We start from the raw sequence: 20,123 nt of genomic DNA, 5'->3' as shown, positions 1-20,123 counted from the left end.
TATAGCTATTAAAACAAACCAAAAAAAACCAACATTTTTTATTTGTTTTCCTCAGCTCCTATCATCAGGTTCATCTCAGTATTGGAATTAGCATTCCTGGCAACTTCCCCACCCCTCTACATTTGAATTGTGACCCCCAATTATACTTATCCTATATTGTCTCTGCCTTTGTTTCTATCCTGTACATTTATTGTTAAAATCTAAGTGGGTTGGTGAGTTTTCTAGGTGTCCACATAGGTCCCTTAAAAAATTTTAATCTCCCTCTTATAAGATTTGTTTTCTTAGTGTCTTCAGAATTTCTTTTTTGAACATTTATCCTTAAGGGGCTTCTTTTTTAATTTCAGTTTTTTTTTTCAAAAAAATACCTGGAAAATAATTTTTAAATTGTAATTTTTTATTTTTAATTACAAATTATTGTCCTCCCTCCCTTCTCCTTGAGATAGCAAGAAATTTGATATAGATTATATATGTGTAGTATATATGTGCAGTAATGAAAAAATATATTTCAATATTATATATTGAATTATGTATATACATATATACATATTTGCTCAATAGCCATGTTGTGAAAGAGGTAAACAAAAAAGTGAAAAAAATAGATTTTTTATCTGCACTCATAATCTATCAGTTCTTTTTTCTGAAGGTGAATAGTACTTGTCCTCCTAAGTCCTATGGAATTGTGTTGGATCATTGTATTATTGAGAATGCCTAAATTATTAACCTTGGATCATGATACCATATTATTGCTGTTACCATGTACAGTGTTCTCCCAATACTTCTTACTTCACTTATCATTGGTTTATATAATTTTTCAAGGTTTTCTGAAACTATCTTGATCATCATTGCTTATATTTTGTATTCCATTGCAGTCATATATCACAAATTGTTCAACCATTCCCTAACTGATGGGCATTCCCTCAATTTCTAATTCTTTGCCACTACAAAATGTGCAATAAAAATTTTTGTAACATATGTCCTTTTCCCTTTTCTAATATTTTCAAGTAGTAGTGGGTATTGCTGCATGAAATGTATAGCTCTTTGGGAATAATTCCAAATTGTTGTGCAGAATGATTGGATCAGCTCACAAAGCTACCAATAGTTCATTAGCATCCGCATTTTTATTCATGCTTCCTCCAACATTTGCCATTTTTCTTCTCTGTAATATTAGCCAATCTATTAGGTCCCTTCCTCCTTCTGTGAATGTATCCCTCTTTCTCCAGTTTTCTCTGCTACTTCTCCCATCTTCCCCTCCACTGTAAAAGTTCTTCCAAACTCCTTTTATGTGAGATAATTTGTCCCATCCTACCTCTTCCTTTCCCTGTCTCCCAATATATCATTCTATCTCACCCTTTAATTTAATTTAATTTAATTTTTTTTAGATATCAATCCATCATATTGAATTCACATCCATGCCCTCTGTCCATGTATACTTCTAACTGCCCTAATAGTGAGAAAGTTTTTATCAGTGACAAGTCTTATTTTTTCCCTTATTGAAACCCTTGTGATTTATCTATTATTCCTTATTGAAACCCTTGTGATGTATCTTTCCTATTTAAATTTTTGTGCTTCTCTGAGTTTTGTGTTTGTAAGTCAAAATTTCTATTCAGCTCTGGTCTTTTCATCAGGAATGCTTGAAAATCCATTTAATTAAATATCCACCCCCCACCCCTGCCCCCAAAGGATTATACTCAGTTTTGCTGGGTTGGTGCTTCTTGATTTTAATCCTAGCTCCTTTGCCTTCTGGAATATCATGTTCTAAGCTCTCTGTTCTTTTAATGTAGAACTGCTAAATCTTGTGTTACTCTGACTATGGCTCCATATTTGAATTGTTTCCTTTTGACTGCTTACAGTATTTTCTCCTTGACCAAGGAGCTCTGGAATTTGGTTAAAATGTTCCCAGAAGTTTTCTTTTGGGGATCTCTTTCAGGAGGTAATTGGTGGATTCTTTCTTTCTTTTTTTAAACAGTTAACAAAAGAAGATTCACTCAATCATAAAATAGAAAGGATACTCATCAAGGATACTTCAGCGCTTAGTTTGGGTACACATGGCCCCTCTCACCTCCATATAGAAATGTCTCTGTTCAGCAGGGAAGGGAGTGGGAACCTGTAGTCTTGGGACAGGGCAGAGGATGGTGATTTGCCTAGTCTTCTTGGGACATTTCTATTTTACCCTCTGATTCCAACATATCAGAACAATTTTACTTGTTAATATTTCAAAATACAGTGTTTAGGCTCCTTTTTTTGGTCCTAGCTTTCATGTAGTCCAACAATCCATCAATTCTTAAATCATCTCTCCTTATTCTATATTCCAGGTCAATTTTTTCCCCCAATGTGGTATTTCATATTTTATTCTTTTTTTTCATTTTTTGATTTTGGTTTATAGTTTCTTGAAGTCACATGGAGTCCAGACCTTCTACTTGCCCATTTCTACTTGTTTAGGAGATTTTTATTTAGTGATTTTTTTTACCTTTTTTCCATATGCCCAATTCTGCTTTTTAAGAAGTTCTTTTCTTCAGTAGATCTTTGTTTCTCTTTTACCATTTCTCCAATTATATTTTAAGTTGTTTTCAGTGTTTTTAATCTCCTTTACCAAGCTATTGATTCTCTTTTCATAATTTTCTTGTGTCACTCTCATTTCTTTTCCCAATTTTTTTCTCTACCTCTCTTTCTTTGAGTTTTAAATGCTTTTTAAAGCCCTTCTTTTGAGTATGCGACCAATTCATATTTTTGGAAGCATTGCATGTAGCTATTTTGACTTTATTGTCTTCTTCTAAGGTTGTATCTTGATCTTTGTTACCATATTTACTTTCTTTGGTCAGCTTCTTTTATTATTTTTTTTTATTATTCTTTTATTGTTGTTGTTTTCTCAATTTTCCAGCCTATTTCTTGACTTTTAACTATATGGTAAAATTGGATTCTTTAAGACAATACCCTCTACAATCTGGGAGTAAAGTCCAATTACATTGCATTCTGTTGATGTAATTTTCACAGCTAGTTCTGGAAGCCTGTAAGTTTTTGGTCCTTCCAAAGTTGTGTGGTCTAAGGAGAGCTGTCTGTGTTCTGGTCTGTAAGTGACCATAAGCAGTCTTTTCTGCCCTGGAAATTTGAAACCACTTCCCCTGCACCCTTGCAGTAACAAATGCTTTTGCTCCATATGACCTTGGTATTATGACTCAGACTGTTGCTCTCCTGTTGTTGCAAGTGTCAGGGCACTTTTTTCCTTGGACCTGACACTAGGGCCCTGGCTCCCCTGTGAGTGACTACAAGTATTCTTCTTTGACCTAGAACTGTGACCAGTTTCCCTGCTCCCCTGCAGCTGCAAGTGCTAGTGCTATAGGTCTCTTCCTTGTCCTGGGAAAGGGACCTGGAAATGTATATGGGTAATGCAACAGAATCATGCACTCATTTCCAGCAAAGGGTCCCCTGCAATCTCCTTCTGACTGGTTGTCCAGCTCCCTTACCATCTGTGAGCTGAAAACTCCTAAAGCTGTTGCTGCTGATTCAGTTGCTCCCTTGTCCTGCTGCCGCTTTGCTGGGGTGAGCCCTTCAATCCAAATCTGGCCACCTCCTGCGTGAAATAGATAGACTTTTCCTGTTGTTTTAACAACCCAGCTAGCAGCTCCTGTGGGGGTGTAAGAACCCCCCCCCCCCCACAGCCAGCACTTAGGAGGCTGTCGGCACCCAGGAGGCTGCTGGGACCCAGGACGCTGCCAGGACACTGGGAAAGCACGGGTTCTTTTTATCTGCTTAAACAAGGAAAGCACGGTGAAGGGGTTGACCAGCTTACTTTAACCCAGCATTCAGTTAGCATACAGACAACATTCATTTAGTTCAGGGGAAAATGCCAGCATTCAGTTAGCATTCAGTTAGTTCAGGGGAGCAAAGAGACGAGCATCAAGAGATATACCAAATACAGATTCATTCACGTACTTCAGGGGAAAAAGCCTGAGGTTCAAAACATTCATTTATTCAGGGGAAAACAAACCAGCACCCAGAGCCTCAAAACCAAAATACAAACAAATTACAAATATCAACAGACAGACCCAGTACAATTCATAGTTACCAACATCTGGGCTCGGCCCAAGAGCAAGGGTTGGCCCAGAGTCACGCTCCCTGTTGCTCCCACACCAACCGAAAAAGGAAAGAGAGCTCTTCAAGCTGTCCTCTCCACTCTTATAGAGTTTTTGACATCATCAAGCCCCGCTGAGTGACCAGAGCCAATTGTTTCTTGAGCTGGCCCCTCCCCCTAGCATAGACCAGGTTAACACCCAATAGGGCGTGGCTCTGGAGCTAACAGCTCCCCTCAGCCAGCCCCATGACTCATCACACAGGAAGTTCTGATTCCTGGCATAGTCGCTGGACTTCCTGTCCTGGAAGAGCAAGCCACAGCATCAAGTGGCTCAATGAGGTAAACTGAGTCACTCAAAGAAAACAAAGGCCATTCTGGTTACACCTGTTGACTTCCTAATTTGTCTTGGACTAGAAAATTATTTCAACCCAATCTTTTGTTGGTTCTGGCATTCCAGAATTTAACTTTGATATTTATTTTAACGTTGTTTGGAGGCATGAGTTCCTGACTTTATTCTGTCCTGTGGGCTTCACCCTCCCCTAATGCTATAGGGATTGATTCTGTAGCATGTTAGCATGGAGGATAATCCTCTCTAATCTTTGAAATTTACTATCCTAAAATCTAGTGTGCACTTCAATCTATTTCTCTATTCAGTCTGTTTCCTACTTTTCTCTCCGAAAATCTAAGAAGGAGTGACCATTTGTTCACAGGCTTTGCACCATAGTAACCACTTCCTCTTTGTTAATAAAAGTCAAATCCAAAATAGAATTCCCCTTTGTTTGTCCTTTTATCATTTGAATGATGAAATTATCACTGCCTAATTAAAATGTTATCATTTGCCCTAATTTTGGCACAGAGTTCCAGTAGATGTCTGGATAATGGCAGTCCCTTGTTAGCATTTTTATCATGCCTCTGTTTCAGGCTTATAATATATTTTACCAACTCTTCATCCATTTCCTTTCTCTGTCCTGGTGGTCCACCGTATGCAACTCCCAACTACCTATATGGTCACTGGCTGTCCCCTTGCATTAAATTCTCTCCTTCCTCATGTTTTGCTCCTCATTTTCCTTGGCTTTTTTCAATTCACAGCTAAAATTACTCCTACAAGGAGTCTTTTCCAATACCATATAATTCTAATGCTGAATTTCTGTTATTAATATCCAGATTTTCCTGAATATAGTTTTTACATTTGCATTCTGTCTCCCCCATTAGATTGTGAGCTCCTTGAGAGCATGAACTGCATTTTACCTTTCCTTATATCCTCAGAGCTTAGCACAGTGCCTAGCACTTATTGGGTATTTAAGAAATGTTTATTTACTGGGTGAATTGATTTCCTCACATTACACTATCTTATTGTACAGTCTTACCACATATGGCTTTTTACCTATTCTATTTCTTTTGAATAGGGTATTGCCATCCAGAGCAATAGTCCAGGCTGGGGGTTCATTCCACCAAATCTTAATATTTTTGGAGTCAAGTGTGGCAGGAACTCTAGTTCCTCATTTGTACAATTTTGAGGAGATGTATACAAATATCTGACACTCAAGATTTTACTATAAGCTTTTTGTTGGATTTTAAGTCCTTTATACTTCTGTGTAGTTGTTTTTCACTCTTTCTTGAAGCTTCTTTTTATGGTATCTAAATTAGGAACATGCAAGGGCAGTCATCTCCTTCTTCCATCTTTTACATTTGCAAGATATTCAGCAAATACATTCTTACCAACTTTTCTTAGGTAAGAATAATTTATTCATGTCCTTTGACCACTCATCTGTTGGGGAATGGCCATTAATCATTTCTGTATCTCTGTATCTATCTTTATCTCTATCTATATAACTAAATCTAACTAATTATAGAAGGTTAGACTTTAGTTGAGACCTAAATTAAACTGGGGAGGGCAAGGAGATATACATGAGGATGAATATTCTGGACAAGGGGGACAGTCCAAGAAAATGTTAAGAGCCAATAGATGGAGTATTTTGTTCCTTGAACAGCAAATAGACCAGTGTCAATGGATTGACAAGTACATGTGTATATGAATTATTATTTTTTTGGGCGGGGCTGGTATACACTATAAGAAGGTGGGAAAGAAGGCAGGTAGGATATAAAAGACTTTGAATGCCAAATAGAAATTTTTGTATTTTTTTTCTTGGAGCTGATAAAGCGCCTCTGGAGGTAATTGAGTATAAGGATGGAGGAATAAGAATTTATATTGCACTTTACATGTTTCAGGCACTGCAGTCACGTGGTTGGACTTATGCTCTACAAAAATCACTTTTGTTGGCAGAATGGAGTATGGGCTAGAGTGAGAAGAGACTTGTGGTAGATAGGCAGACAAACCAGCAGGCTGTTATAATGTAAAATAATGATACAAAATTACTTTGTATCACATTTTTGTGATAAGGGTTTACTATTCAAGATATATAAACAATTTATATCTATATATATGTATATATTAGATACATGTATCTAATGTATATATTTATATCTATATATTTATTATAATATATAATATAATATATAAATATTTATTATATTTATGTATTAGATTTATGTATCTAATATATATATATATTTATATATTAGATATAAATATTCTTTTGCAGTCTCACTTGATTCCAATTTCTCTAGCAATTTATTCAGTTATATATTTTACTCTTTTGCTTATCATTCTCTTTAACTTGTCTGAAACTAAGAGGGAGATTATGATCTCCTATCACCATATTGCTACCAATCTATTTTTGCAGCTCAGTTTGTATTTCCTTTATGAATTTGGATCCCAAGGAATTTGCATTTCACACATGTAATACTGATATTAGGTTTTGTCTATGGTTCTTTTTAGCATAATGTAGTTTCTTTGCATATTTCTTTTTGTAAAAATGTTAAATGTTTCTTTTATTTACTTATTTCTATGATTGTAATTCGTGCAATCACCTCTTTGATAGATGGTAACTTTTCCCCATCTCCTCAATTCTATTATTTCTTTGTTTCTTAAATGAGTTTCTTGTAAACAACACATTTTTGAGTATTGTTTTCTTATCCAACCTGTCACTTTTTCATTTTATTGGATTGCTGAATCCATTCATATTTAAAATTATGAATTAGGTTTATATTTTCCTTCTTTTTATGATTTTTCATTGTTCCATTCCAAAAAGATTTCTGTGTCTCATCAGTTAATTTAATTTTTTTTTTTTCGCTATCCCTATATTCACTGGTTCTTTCCCTCAGGCCTGAACCTCCTTCCAATTTGTTATTACTATCCCTTTGAACTTTGGCTTATTATTTCCTTTTCCTTTTGAGATTATATCTGATTATTTTATTGTTCCCCTTTTCCCCTCTCTCTTCCATTTCAACTACTCATGTTCATGATTTTTTAAAATTTCATTTTTTACCCATTTTCAAAGACAATTTTTCTGCCTCACTTTCTTCACTTTCCATCCTCTATTTCTGCCTGAATCATTCATGGTCTATAAGCTTTTCTAGTCTTTCTCTATTCTTTGCATTCCTGGTACAATCAAAATTTCTGAGATACCCCTTCTGGGTCCTCCTCTATAAGCACTTTCTGCCACTGTTTTGTTGAGCTTGTGCCCACCACTACCTCCCCCCCACATACACACACATATGTTTTTCCACTCTGCCTATTTTTTCCCCTAAGAATCGTTCAAAATTACCTTCGTTATTGAATATCAATCTATCTTTCACTTATGGTTAAACTCATTTCCAGAATGGGTCATCTTGGTCTGCATTCTTTTTTGGAGATTTTTCCTATGCAGTCTGTATTTGAGATTATTGTGTTTTGCTTGTATGGGGAATGTTTCTTCTAATGTTATTGCTTTTTGATTTTTGTTTCTCCTGTTTGATTTTTGTTTCACCTTTTCATCTCTCTCTGTGTCTGTCTGTCTGTCTGTCTGTCTCTCTCTCTCTCTCTCTAGATATTACATAGATATAAAGATAGGGACATAGAAAAGAATCTGTAATGTTGAAAATATTTTTCTTGAGTGGTTTAAAAGACAGATGAGAATTGTGAAAACAGAGTTTTTGCCTGTGCAGCTGAAATAATAGATGTAATAATTAAAACCAAAACAAATTGGTTATCCATAATGGCAAGGCAAACCAATAAAATAAAAAGATAAAAGTCATTGTGAATACAAATGTGTGTATGTGTGTGTGTGTATATATATATATATGTATGTATGTATATATATATATATATATATATATATATATATATATATACATGTATGTGTATGTATTTGTATGACTTTTCTCTTTTTATTTCATTGGTGATCCTTGCCATTACAGATAACCAGCTTGGTTTTGTTTTTAATTATTCTATTTATTGTTTCAGCTGCACAGGCAAAAAATTCTGTTGTCACAATTCTCATCAGTCTTTTAAAAGCACTTGAGAAAAATATTTTGTAGTTTATTCCTCTCTTGAAAATCCACAAGGTATTCTGATTCAACAGGTGTTGAATTGTTTTCATTTTGCAGTATTTATTCATAAATGTCTGAACTAATTTATCAACTCTGGAGGCTGTATTTGTATCTGCTATTAATATCTGTTGCTTTATATATTTATGTTGAAGGTCTTTCAGGGTTCTTCCTCCTGATGTCTCTGATAATTTCAGTATTTTTTTTCTCTTTTGCTTAACTTCTTGACTTGTTTCCCTCAGATGCTTGCCTGTCTGAGAATTGAATCTCAACTCTTCATAGTTTCTTCCCCTACAGGACAAAGTTCACAAACGTAGGTCTCTGACCAAAATGACATGTGTGGAGGGAAAAACTAATCACACCTAGAAACTCAGTCTTTCTCTACATCTTGGTCGAATGAGACAAACCACTTAAACCACAGTGTCCTGCTGCATTTCCTCTGTATCTTAGTTTTCTGGGCTAATGATTCAGAACACGGTCATGCTGCTACTATCATAGCCTAGTCAAATTTCTGCCATTTGGAATTTAGATCCTTATAAGGGTCAGGTTATGGGATTGAGCTCTGTTATAAAATCAGACACATGCCCTGTCCATTCCCACTAATCTTCCCCTCTCTGTTTCAGGAAAAATACTGGATAATATTGAGGACTCAATAAGTACCAGGTGTTTAGAGCTTGGATCTCATTGGAAATGGAAAGAGTCAGAGGTAAATTAGGGTGTTGGTTTTTATTCTGTTGCAATCCTATATGCCAGGTCAGCTAGCGAAGATTTGGTGCCAGAATTACATTGGTTGGAAAAGGAAGGTTGCTGAATGAGAATAAGTTAGGCACTAGTTCATAGCATTCTTTTCTTTTCATCTTCATTTCCTCAGCCTCAGAGGGAAATGAAATTGCTTTATTTCTGTTACATCATATCAGTTTTGACATAGTGTTAGAGATATGGAAGATATAAGAAAACTTTTAGTGTTCCATCTTCTTAGTCATATGACCTGGTATCAGTCCTGTATCTTAATCCTGGGTCTTTACATCCAAATCCCATCCTTACATATCACCTTCTTAGTCAAATGCTCACTTCTGAAATTATTATTTTTTATTTCTTTTGCATCACTTATTTTAATCAATTGAATTAGCTATGAAGAAAATACAACTTATTCTCCTATGGTCTTTTACTTGTGGCCTGAAACTTCAATGCTCTTAGCAGTAATTTTTTGTGTCTTCTGCTAGTGATATTTGTGCCTCCTTAATGAATAACCAGAAGTGAATAGTTGTCATCCATTTCAATAAATCTCCGGATGTTCACTATTATATTTTGAATACAAGTCTAGGGAATTCAACATAGCGTTGTATTGTTAACAATGTGTATATGTACGTATATACATGTACACACATATACATATATGTGTATATGTATACACATATGTGTGTATGAATATATATATATAATAGATTAATAGTTACTTTTTATTATATTGGCTATACCTACCCACAAACAATAAATATTACTTTAATTATGTAAATCTGACTTTCATAATATAAAAAATGTTTTGCATTTATGTTCAAGTAGTGCCTCTATATGCTTTGGCTGGCTTTCTCTTCAGGTATTTTATAATGTCTGGTTATTTTAAATGGTCTAAAAATATATTAAATAACATTGATAACACATAGTGTAGTTTCTCTCTTTTTCTCTTTTAATTAAATCTATTTTGGCTTTAATACATCACAATTATTACCTCCTGCTTTTTTTAAATAATAAATTCTACTCCGGCCCATTATTTTATCTTTATGTGTATCTCCTATTTTTATTGTGTTTCCTGAAAGCCACATGTTGTCAAATTCAGATTTTTGATCTGCTAAACATCAACATTTTATGGATAAATTCATCCCATTCACATTTGTAACTGTAATTATTTTGTATTTTCTTCCTGCCTATTTTTCCTCAAAATCCTTCTCAGTCCATTCATTTATCCTTCCTCACTCCTCTAATTTACTTCTACCTACTACCTTTCCCTCCTATTCCTTAAACTACCCACCCTTGAAAAAGTCCTTCCCATATCCTCTCCCTCCATCCTATCCCCTTACCTTCTTTCTTTCTAAATTTAGAACACATACATGTGTGTCTCTGTGTGTGTATGTTGTTCCATTTTTAACCCATTTACAATGAACTTGAGGTTCCAGAACTACCTGTCCTCCCCACACTTGCTTCTGCATCAGTTCTTCCTTTCATGTGAGATAATTACTCCTTTTTGTATGTCCCTACACAGTTTTTTAAAGAATCACCCCATCATAAATAGCTGTAAAAGGACTGATAACATTTTCACATATAAGAAGTAAACAGGGAGCAGAGCCAAGATGGCAGCTGAAAAGCAGACTTGCATGAGCTCCCCGCCTGGGTCCCTCCAAAAACCTATAAAAAAGGCTCTAAACAAATTCTTGAACTGCAGACCCCACAAAATAGCAGAGGGAAGCAGGGTTCCAGCCCAGCACAGCCTGGTTCATTGCTGGTTGAGGTCTATCATGCATGGAGCTGGGAGAGGAGGGGAGTGGAGCCCAGCGTGGGTGGTGGCAGGACCAACCAGACACAAAAGCTGGGTGGAATAGGCACTAGAACCCTGAATCAGAGAGCTGTGGAAGTTACCAGACTTCTCAACCCACATACACCAAAGACAACAGAGAAGGTTAGTGGGAAAAGCTGCGGGGAGTGAAAGGAGTTCGGAGTACGGCCACCACCCCAGGGACAGTGGAGGTGGTGCAGCTACAGAACTACAGTTGCAGTTGCTTCTGGGCCAAGGCCCACCTGTTGGAAGGAAATAAGTGGCTGATCAGAGCAGGAGTGCAGAGCCTGATTAAGATCTGAGTCAGGTCTGTTGGCAGTCGTTGGGGAAGGAGGAGTGCTGGTGTATCAGAGCTGGCTGTACAGAAATAGCTCTGAAAACAACAGCTCATCCCCTTAAGCTTGGAACGAAGTACTCTTTACTCTACAAGCAGTCATACCCTGATGAAAAACTCTAGGGTCAAGTAAGTAGGCTGGGAATGTAGCCAGGCAGCAAAAATGCACTCAGACTGAGTCTCAGACTTTGGAATCTTTCTTTGGTGACAAAGAAGACCAAAACATACAGCCAGAAGAAGTCAACAAAGTCAAAGAGCCTACATCAAAAGCCTCCAAGAAAACCATGAACTGCTCTCAGGCCATGGAAGAGCTCAAAAAGGATTTGGAAAAGCAAGTAAGAGAAGTAGAAGAAAAATTGGGAAGAGAAATGAGAATGATGAGATGAGAGAAAACCATGAAAAACAAGTCAATGACTTGCTAAAGGAGACCCAAACAAATACTGAAAAAAAATATTGAGGAAAATAGCACCTTAAAAAATAGACTAACTCAAATGGCAAAAGAGCTCCCAAAAGCCAATGAGGAGAAGAATAGCTTGAAGGGCAGAATTAGCCAAATGGAAAAGGAGGTCCAAAAGACCACTGAAGAAAATACTATCTTCAAAATTAGATTGGAGCAAGTGGAAGCTAGTGACTTTATGAGAAATCAAGATATTATAAAACAGAACCAAAGGAATGAAAAAGTAGAAGACAATGTAAAATATCTCATTGGAAAAACCACTGACCTGGAAAATAGATCCAGGAGAGAGAATTTAAAAATTATTGGACTACCTGAAAGCCATGGTCAAAAAAAGAGCCTAGATATCTTTCAAGAAAATATCAAGGAGAACTGCCCTGATAATCTAGAGCCACAGGGCAAAATAGAAATTGAAAGAATCCACCTATCACTTCCTCAAAAAGATCCCCAAAAGACCCATAAGTACAAGAATATTTATAGCGGCTCTCTTTGTGGTAGCCAAGAATTGGAAATCAAAGGGATGCCCATCAATTGGGGAATGGCTGAACAAACTGTTGTACATGAAGGTAATGGAATACTATTGTGCCATAAGAAATGGGGATGATGCAGACTTCATAACAACTTGGAAAAACCTACACGACATAATGCTGAGTGAGCGGAGCAGAGCCAGGAGAACGTTGTGCACAGCCACAGATATATGGATTCCGTGAGGACCAACCCTGACAAACTGTGCTTTTCTCAGCAACCTAAGGGGCAAGGACAACTCCAGGGGACTCATGATGGAAAATGCTATCTTCATCGAGACAAAGAACTGCGAAGTTTGAATACAGACTGAGGCACACTACATGCTTGCCTTTTCTGCTTCTCTTTTGTTTTTGTTTTTGGGTTTTTTTTTTGTTTTTTTTTTTTTGGTTCTGTTTCTTCTTTCTCATGATTCATTCCATTGGTCAAAATTCTTCTCCACGACTTGACTAGTGCATAAACTAATTCAATGTGAAGTTATACATGACAGTTATATGAGACTTCATGTCGTCTTGGGGAGGGAGGGGGGAGGGAGGGGAGAAAAACTGGAACTCAAAACTATGTAGAACCGTGCGTGGTAAACTAAAAATAAATAAAGAAATTTATTTAAAAAAAATCCCAAAAAGAAAATTCCTAGGAATATTGTTACCAAATTCCAGAGCTCCCAGATCAAGGAGAAAATACTGCAAGCAGCCAGAGAGAAACAATTTGATTATTGTGGAAACACAATCAGGATAACCCAAGATCTGGCAGCTTCTACTCTTAGGGATCGAAGGGCTTGGAATACGATATTCTGGAGGTCAATGGAGCTAGGATTAAAACCAAGAATCACCTACCCAGCAAAACTGAATATCATGCTCCAAGGCAAAATATGAATTTTCAATAAAATAGAGGACTTTCAAGCTTTCTCAGTGAAGAGACCAGAACTGAATAGAAAATTTGACTTACAAACACAAGAACCAAGAGAAGCACAAAAAGGTAAACAGGAGAAAGAAATCACAAGGCATTTACTGAAGTTGAACTGTTTTGTTTACATTCCTACATGGAAAGATGATGTATATGATTCATGAGACCTCAGTATTAGGGTAGCTGAAGGGAATGTGCATATATATGTGTGTGTATATACATATATATATATATATGTGTGTGTGTGTGTGTATGTATACATGTATGTGTATATATATAATATAGACAGAGGGCACAGGGTGAGTTGACTATGAAGGGATGATATCTAAAAAATAAAATCAAATTAAGGAATGAAAGAGGAATATATTGAGAGAGGGAGAAAGGGAGAGATAGAATGGGGTAAATTTTCTCACATAAAAGTGGCAAGAAAAAGCAGTTCTGTAAGAAGAGAAGAGGAGGGGGAAGGAGTGAATCTTGTGAGGGAATATTATAAACACTCAATTGGGTAACTTACCCCACAGGAAAGAAGGAGGAAGATGATAAAAAAGGTTGAATGATAGAAGGGAGGGCAGTTAGGGGGAGGAGGTAATATGATTCATGAGACCTCAGTATTAGGGTAGCTGAAGGGAATATGCATATATATATATATGTGTGTGTATATACATATATATGTGTGTGTGTGTGTGTATGTATGTATACATGTATGTGTGTGTATATATATATATATACATATATATGTATATATATACATATGTATATATATAGACAGAGGGCACAGGGTGAGTTGACTATGAAGGGATGACATCTTAAAAATTAAATCAAATTAAGGAATGAAAGAGGAATATATTGAGAGAGGGAGAAAGGGAGAGATAGAATGGGGTAAATTTTCTCACATAAAAGTGGCAAGAAAAAGCAGTCCTGTAAGAAGAGAAGAGGAGGCAGGTGAGGGGGAAGGAGTGAATCTTGTGAGGGAATATCATAAACACTCAATTGGGTAACTTACCCCACAGGAAAGAAGGAGGAAGATGATAAAAAAGGTTGGATGATAGAAGGGAGGGCAGTTAGGGGGAGGAGGTAATCAAAAACAATCACTTTTGAAAAGGGTCAGGGTCAAGGGAGAAAATTCAATAAAGGGGGATAGGTTGGGAAGGAGCAAAATATAGTTAGTCTTTCACAACATGAGTATTGTAGAAGGGTTTTACATAATGATAAACATGTAGCACATGTTGAATTGCTTGCCTTCTTGGGGAAGGTGGGTGGGGAGGGAAGAGGGGAGAGAATTTGGAACTCAAAGTTTTAAAAACAGATGTTCAAAAACAAAATAAAGTTTTTACATGCAACTAGGAAATAAGATACACAGGCAATGGAGCATAGAAATTTATCTTGCCCTACAAGAGAGGAAAGGAAATGGGGATGGGAGGGGAGTGGGGTGACAGAAGGGAGGGCTGACTGGGGAACGGGGCAACCAGAATATATGCCATCTTGGAGTGGGTGGGTGGGTAGAAATGGGGAGAAAATTAGTAATTCAAACATTTATGAAAATCAATGCTGAAAACTAAATATATTAAATAAATTAAATTAATAAATTAAAAAAAAGAAGCAAACAATTTGACCATGTAGAGTCCCTTATAATTGATCTTTAATGTTTACCGTTGATGGGGTGCTTGTGCTTCGACCCTAATTCTAACATCATATTTCTCCTTAACCTCTGCTTGGGTGCCTGTGTCTGGAGCCCAATTCCAAAATTACAACCAGTTCTAAAATAACATCTCTCCCTAGCTTCAAAGCATTGGCCCTAGCACTTTCTCTCCAGTTCAAGGGCAGCATGCCTTGGCAAAACACTTATCTCTCCTCCTGATACTGTGGCCAGCTGAACCTATAGAATTTATTGGTCCGACTTCCTGTGTATTGCTAATTGGCTGTCCACTGAGACATAATGAAATTTACTACTTACTGACCTTTCTGATATATGTCCTAGACATAGTCAAAGGTATACTCTCTTACATTCATCTTGTCTAACAAGACATTTGATTCAAGTCACCTGGATATTCCCAGTCATCTGTGACTGCCAGTTGACTTAGTGATGTTTCATGGTCAAAACCACGCCCCCAGTTAGGCCCCCTTGTGCTATCTCCCAGTGAATTCTGGGTAAGATACCTGCGCTGTAGATACAAAAAGTGCATGTTCCTTTAAGAACTGACCACCCCTTAACCACTCCCTAATCCCAACCCAAAAGAGCTAATTGATAATTTTTAGCCCCAGAACTCATATTTAAACTTTCCCCACAGCCCTGTAAGGTTGCAGGTTCCCTAAGAACTCTTGCCCACTGTAAAGCACAATAAATTTTTGCCACCTTGACTTAAAGAATGTTTGAGATCATGAATTCATTCCAGATGGCCCTGACCCTCTCCAGCACTCAGGTCCTTGAGGGGCATTCCCCCTCAATGACCCATCTGGGAACTCCAGTTTTGGGGTTCCTGGACCTCGTCTCCTCCAACCCTCAACACCATAATTCTTTCCTCCATCTTATATGTTGAATTTTCCATTAAGTTCTACTGTTTTTGTCACAAATACCTGAAAGTTTTTCAGTTATTTAAATATCCTTTTTTTTTCCATTCAGGGTTATACTTAACTTTGCTGGGTGAGTTACCCTTTGTCATAACTACATTTCTCTTGTTCTATGAAGTATAGTATTCTAAGACCTACAGTGCTTCAATATATTACCTTCTTGTAATCCTTGTGTAGCTTCAATATATTACCTTCTAGTAATCCTTATGTATTTTTTTCTTGTTACTTGAAATATTTTCTCCTTAACTTTGTCTATGATATTCCTGTAAGTTTTCCTTCTAGGATCTCTTTCAGGTGGTGATCGGTGGATTTTTTCTATTTCTGTCTTGCCTTCTTGTTTTAGAATTGTGGGGTAATTTTCTTTAATAATTTCTTGCAATATTGTTTCAGGTAATCTGACTATCCTTATACTGTCTCTCCTTGATCTCTTCTCCAGATTAGTTGTTTTTTCTGATGAGATGTTTCACATTTTCTTCTTTTTTAATTTTTTCTTCTATTATTATGTCATTACCTTCCCCTTCCCCAACTCTAGTTTCCAAGGAATTATTTTATCCCCAAGTTTTTGATTCTCTGTTTGCAGTTGACTGAATTTTCATTTTTTTTTGAAATTTTCTTGGATTGCTCTTTTTTCCTCATTTTTTTTTCCTCAATCGCTCTTATTTAATTTTTGAAGTGCTTTTAAAGTTCTTCTAAGAACTCTTTTTGTGCTTGGGACTATTTGATGTTTCTCACTGAAATCTAAGAGACTTTTTTAGCTCCATTATCTTCCTCTGAATATGAACCCAGATCTTCTCTATCCCCATAGTAGCTATGTATGGTTAGGTTCTTTCCCCTTTGCTTACAATCATTTTTATTTTGTTTTTTAGCAGCTATTATTATAATCAAGTTCTAGTCCCATGGTGTTGGGAATGATGCCTCAAGCTGCTGGTCCTTCTTACTACTACATTCTGAGCTGTGTTCTGAGGCCCAACCTTGATCACTCCTCTTCACCACTAAGCCACAGTTGGACCCCTCATCCATGCTGTCCTGTAAACATTTTTGCTCCCTGTGGTCTCTTGGTGGCTACAAACTATAGCTGGCCTCTCTTCCCTGAAATTGAAATCAGGGATACTGCTCTCCTGCAGGTGCCCATAGCCAATAGAGTCCATGCCCCTTTGCTACCACACTTACCAGGCTTATGCTAGCTCCTTCTCCCTGCTGCCACAGTCTGGACCATGCCAGTTCAGCACAGCTGTGCTTGGCATCCCTGGAAGATTCTTCAATTTCCTCCCACTCAGCTGTCTGTGTCTGTGATACGAAGTTTCCTGAGGCTGAGGCTGTTTCCCAACCCAAGTCCCAGGACTTGTTCTTTGTTGATTCTGCAGAATTGGCCTGGAGGTATTTGTACTTGACTCTGGTCAAACCAGGAGATTGGGTCTTTCCTGAGGTCTTCTCAAGTTCCTTGGAGGACACATTTTTTATCCTGACTCTTGTTTATTTCGGCTGCTCTATGCTTGCTCTGAGGTGATGTTCTATTTTTTTGGAGGGAATTTGGTGAGCCCAAAACTTTCTGACCCACTCTGCCACCTTTCCAGATTCCTTTCAATAAATATCTCTATAGACAAGAAAGATTGCCTCCATGACTCTTCTCAAGATAGTTTTCGAGAAAGTATACTGAATTTAGGATTAAAAGACCTGGATTCATTTCTTGGATGTGTATTTGACTAGCTATGCAACTTACAGCAAGTCATCTAATTTCTCTGCCCCCTATTTCTTCACTGGCAAAATGGGGACAAAAATATTTGTTCTACCTCTATCTATACTATTTTTACCTGCTACTTAATATGGCTTAAAATACTAGTTTCTTTATTACCACATCCTCTTTTACTTATTCCTTTTCCCATCCTGTCTCCAATTAACTGCAGGCTCCCTTTGTGAAAGATAGCAAAAATACTATTAATTGTTTTCTTTTTTTAGTCATTTCTCTCTAGTCTATAAAATACATAACAGCATAAGTTGTGCTTAGTTTATTAATAATAGAGGCTTTTTTCAATTTAAAGTACCTGCTTTTTCCTCTATAGCATGAGATGAAAAATTTTTTATTTGATTTTTCAACAATGTTATATTCTTTCAAAACATGAAGCACCATCAAGAGAAAACAAAATCAAAATTCTTAATTTTCTTGATTTCTTTCTCACACATTCTTTTTTCTTTCATTATAATAGATATATCAGTAAATAATCCTCTTTTTCTCATTCATTATTCATATCATAGCTCCTACCTGTCATTGTCCTTCAAGATCTGTTCTAGACCACCTACTTTTCTTTTTCTATAAACTCTCTCTCTTCCTGTCCTCATAAACTCCCAAGGGTTTAATTATTCCTTCTTGTGCTGCTCACTCTGAAATCTATATATCTAGCCCCAATCACTCCCCTAAGCTTCAATCCAAAACCACAGTGTGCCCATTGGACATTACAAATGGAATATGTCAGAGATAACTTAAAATTAATATGTCTAAAATTTGATGTCAGGATATTGGAATATAATAGAACTAGGAAGGAATAAATAAGTGCTGAAACTTGTGTGTGAATATTTTTCTTGGAGTTCTTAGCTCACGGGGTGTTGAAGGGGGACAAAACAATTGATTACAGTTCAAAGAGGTTTGAAGATATAGTAAGTTTACTGTTCTATGGACAAATGTGGTGGACTTGAATACATGATTGATACACAGATGTTGAGAACACAGCAGGAAGGCATTGTTTGTGATGGGAAGTCTTACAATTTGTGTCATGAAAAATGAATTCTGGGAAGAAAGAGAGGCTGGGAATCTCTGAGGTAGGCCATGGACCTAGATCTCCTACCCAGATATTTTCATTTTGCTAGTATTCACATATTTTTTTTTGTTTTGTTTTGTTTCTGGGTTGACACCTATGATGGAGTTGTTTTAGTTCTCCCACACAGTAAAAAACAGTGCAAAGCAGATAATGAGATGTAAGATCAGATCAAATATAGTATGACTAATTTAATTCATGAGAATCCTAAAGGTGAATCCCTAAGTGATAAGGTGGTTGGAGGTTGCATTTGTATAGATGGATTAGATCTGTAGTTACCATAAGTAAACTTTGTCGATAATGTTATGAAGTACATATAGAGCAATTAGCAGAGAACTCATCAGATTCTGTGAGTGTATGATTGAAATATTCTTCCTCTCTGAAGAACTTATTTTATTGAACTCTCAAGAAACATTTCAGTTGGAATTACTTTATTCAATTACTCCTCCATTCTTTGAAATTTTGGCTTATAGTTTTGCAGAACATTGAATGGTTAATATGATGGATATCTTCTATGTGCACAACAAATCCATAAAGCTTTTCAAATCATAGATTAACTTTTTTCTTATAGCTAATTACTATTTGTTGCAATATTCTAAAACCCACATTATTGTCTTACTGTTGCAACATTGATTTTGTTTTTCCTTTCAAAGGATGAATGTTTTATCTTTCAGATATCAAAAGTGCTAAAAAAAAATCTCTAAGACTACATGTACCCTCTGTAAGAAGTAGTTACCAAAAACTGGACAATCTATAATTTCTTCTTGATACTCATTCCCCTCCTCCCATGTCCCTAGAAAGAGAGGCTGGGAATCTCTGAGGTAGGCCATGGACCCAGATCTCCTACCCAGATACTTTCATTTTGCTGGTATTCACATATTTTTTTTTGTTTGTTTCTGGGTTGACACCTATGATGGAGTTGTTTTAGTTCTCCCACACAGTAAAAACAGTGCAAAGCAGATAATGAGATATAAAATCAGATCAAATATAGTATGACTAATTTAATTCATGAGAATCCTAAAGGTGAATCCCTAAGTGATAAGGTGGTTGGGGGTTGCATTTGTATAGATGGATTAGATCTGTAGTTACCATAAGTAAACTTTGTTGATAATGTTATGAAGTACAATTAGAGCAATTAGCGGAGAACTCATCAGATTCTGTGAGTGTATGATTGAAATATTCTTCCTCTTTGAAGAACTTATTTTATTGAACTCTCAAGAAACATTTCAGTTGGAATTACTTCATTCAGTTACTCCTCCATTCTTTGAAATTTAGGCTTATAGTTTTGCAGAACATTGAATGGTTAATATGATGGATATCTTCTATGTGCACAACAAATCCATATAGCTTTTCAAATCATAGATTAACTTTTTTCTTATAGCTAATTACTACTTGTTGCAATATTCTAAAACCCACATTATTGTCTTACTATTGCAACACTGATTTTGTTTTTCCTTTCAAAGGATGAATGTTTTATCTTT

This window comes from Trichosurus vulpecula, chromosome 2 (genome assembly GCF_011100635.1).
Source record: "Trichosurus vulpecula isolate mTriVul1 chromosome 2, mTriVul1.pri, whole genome shotgun sequence".
Taxonomy (NCBI): domain Eukaryota; kingdom Metazoa; phylum Chordata; class Mammalia; order Diprotodontia; family Phalangeridae; genus Trichosurus; species Trichosurus vulpecula.
Note: the sequence above shows the minus strand (reverse complement) of the source record.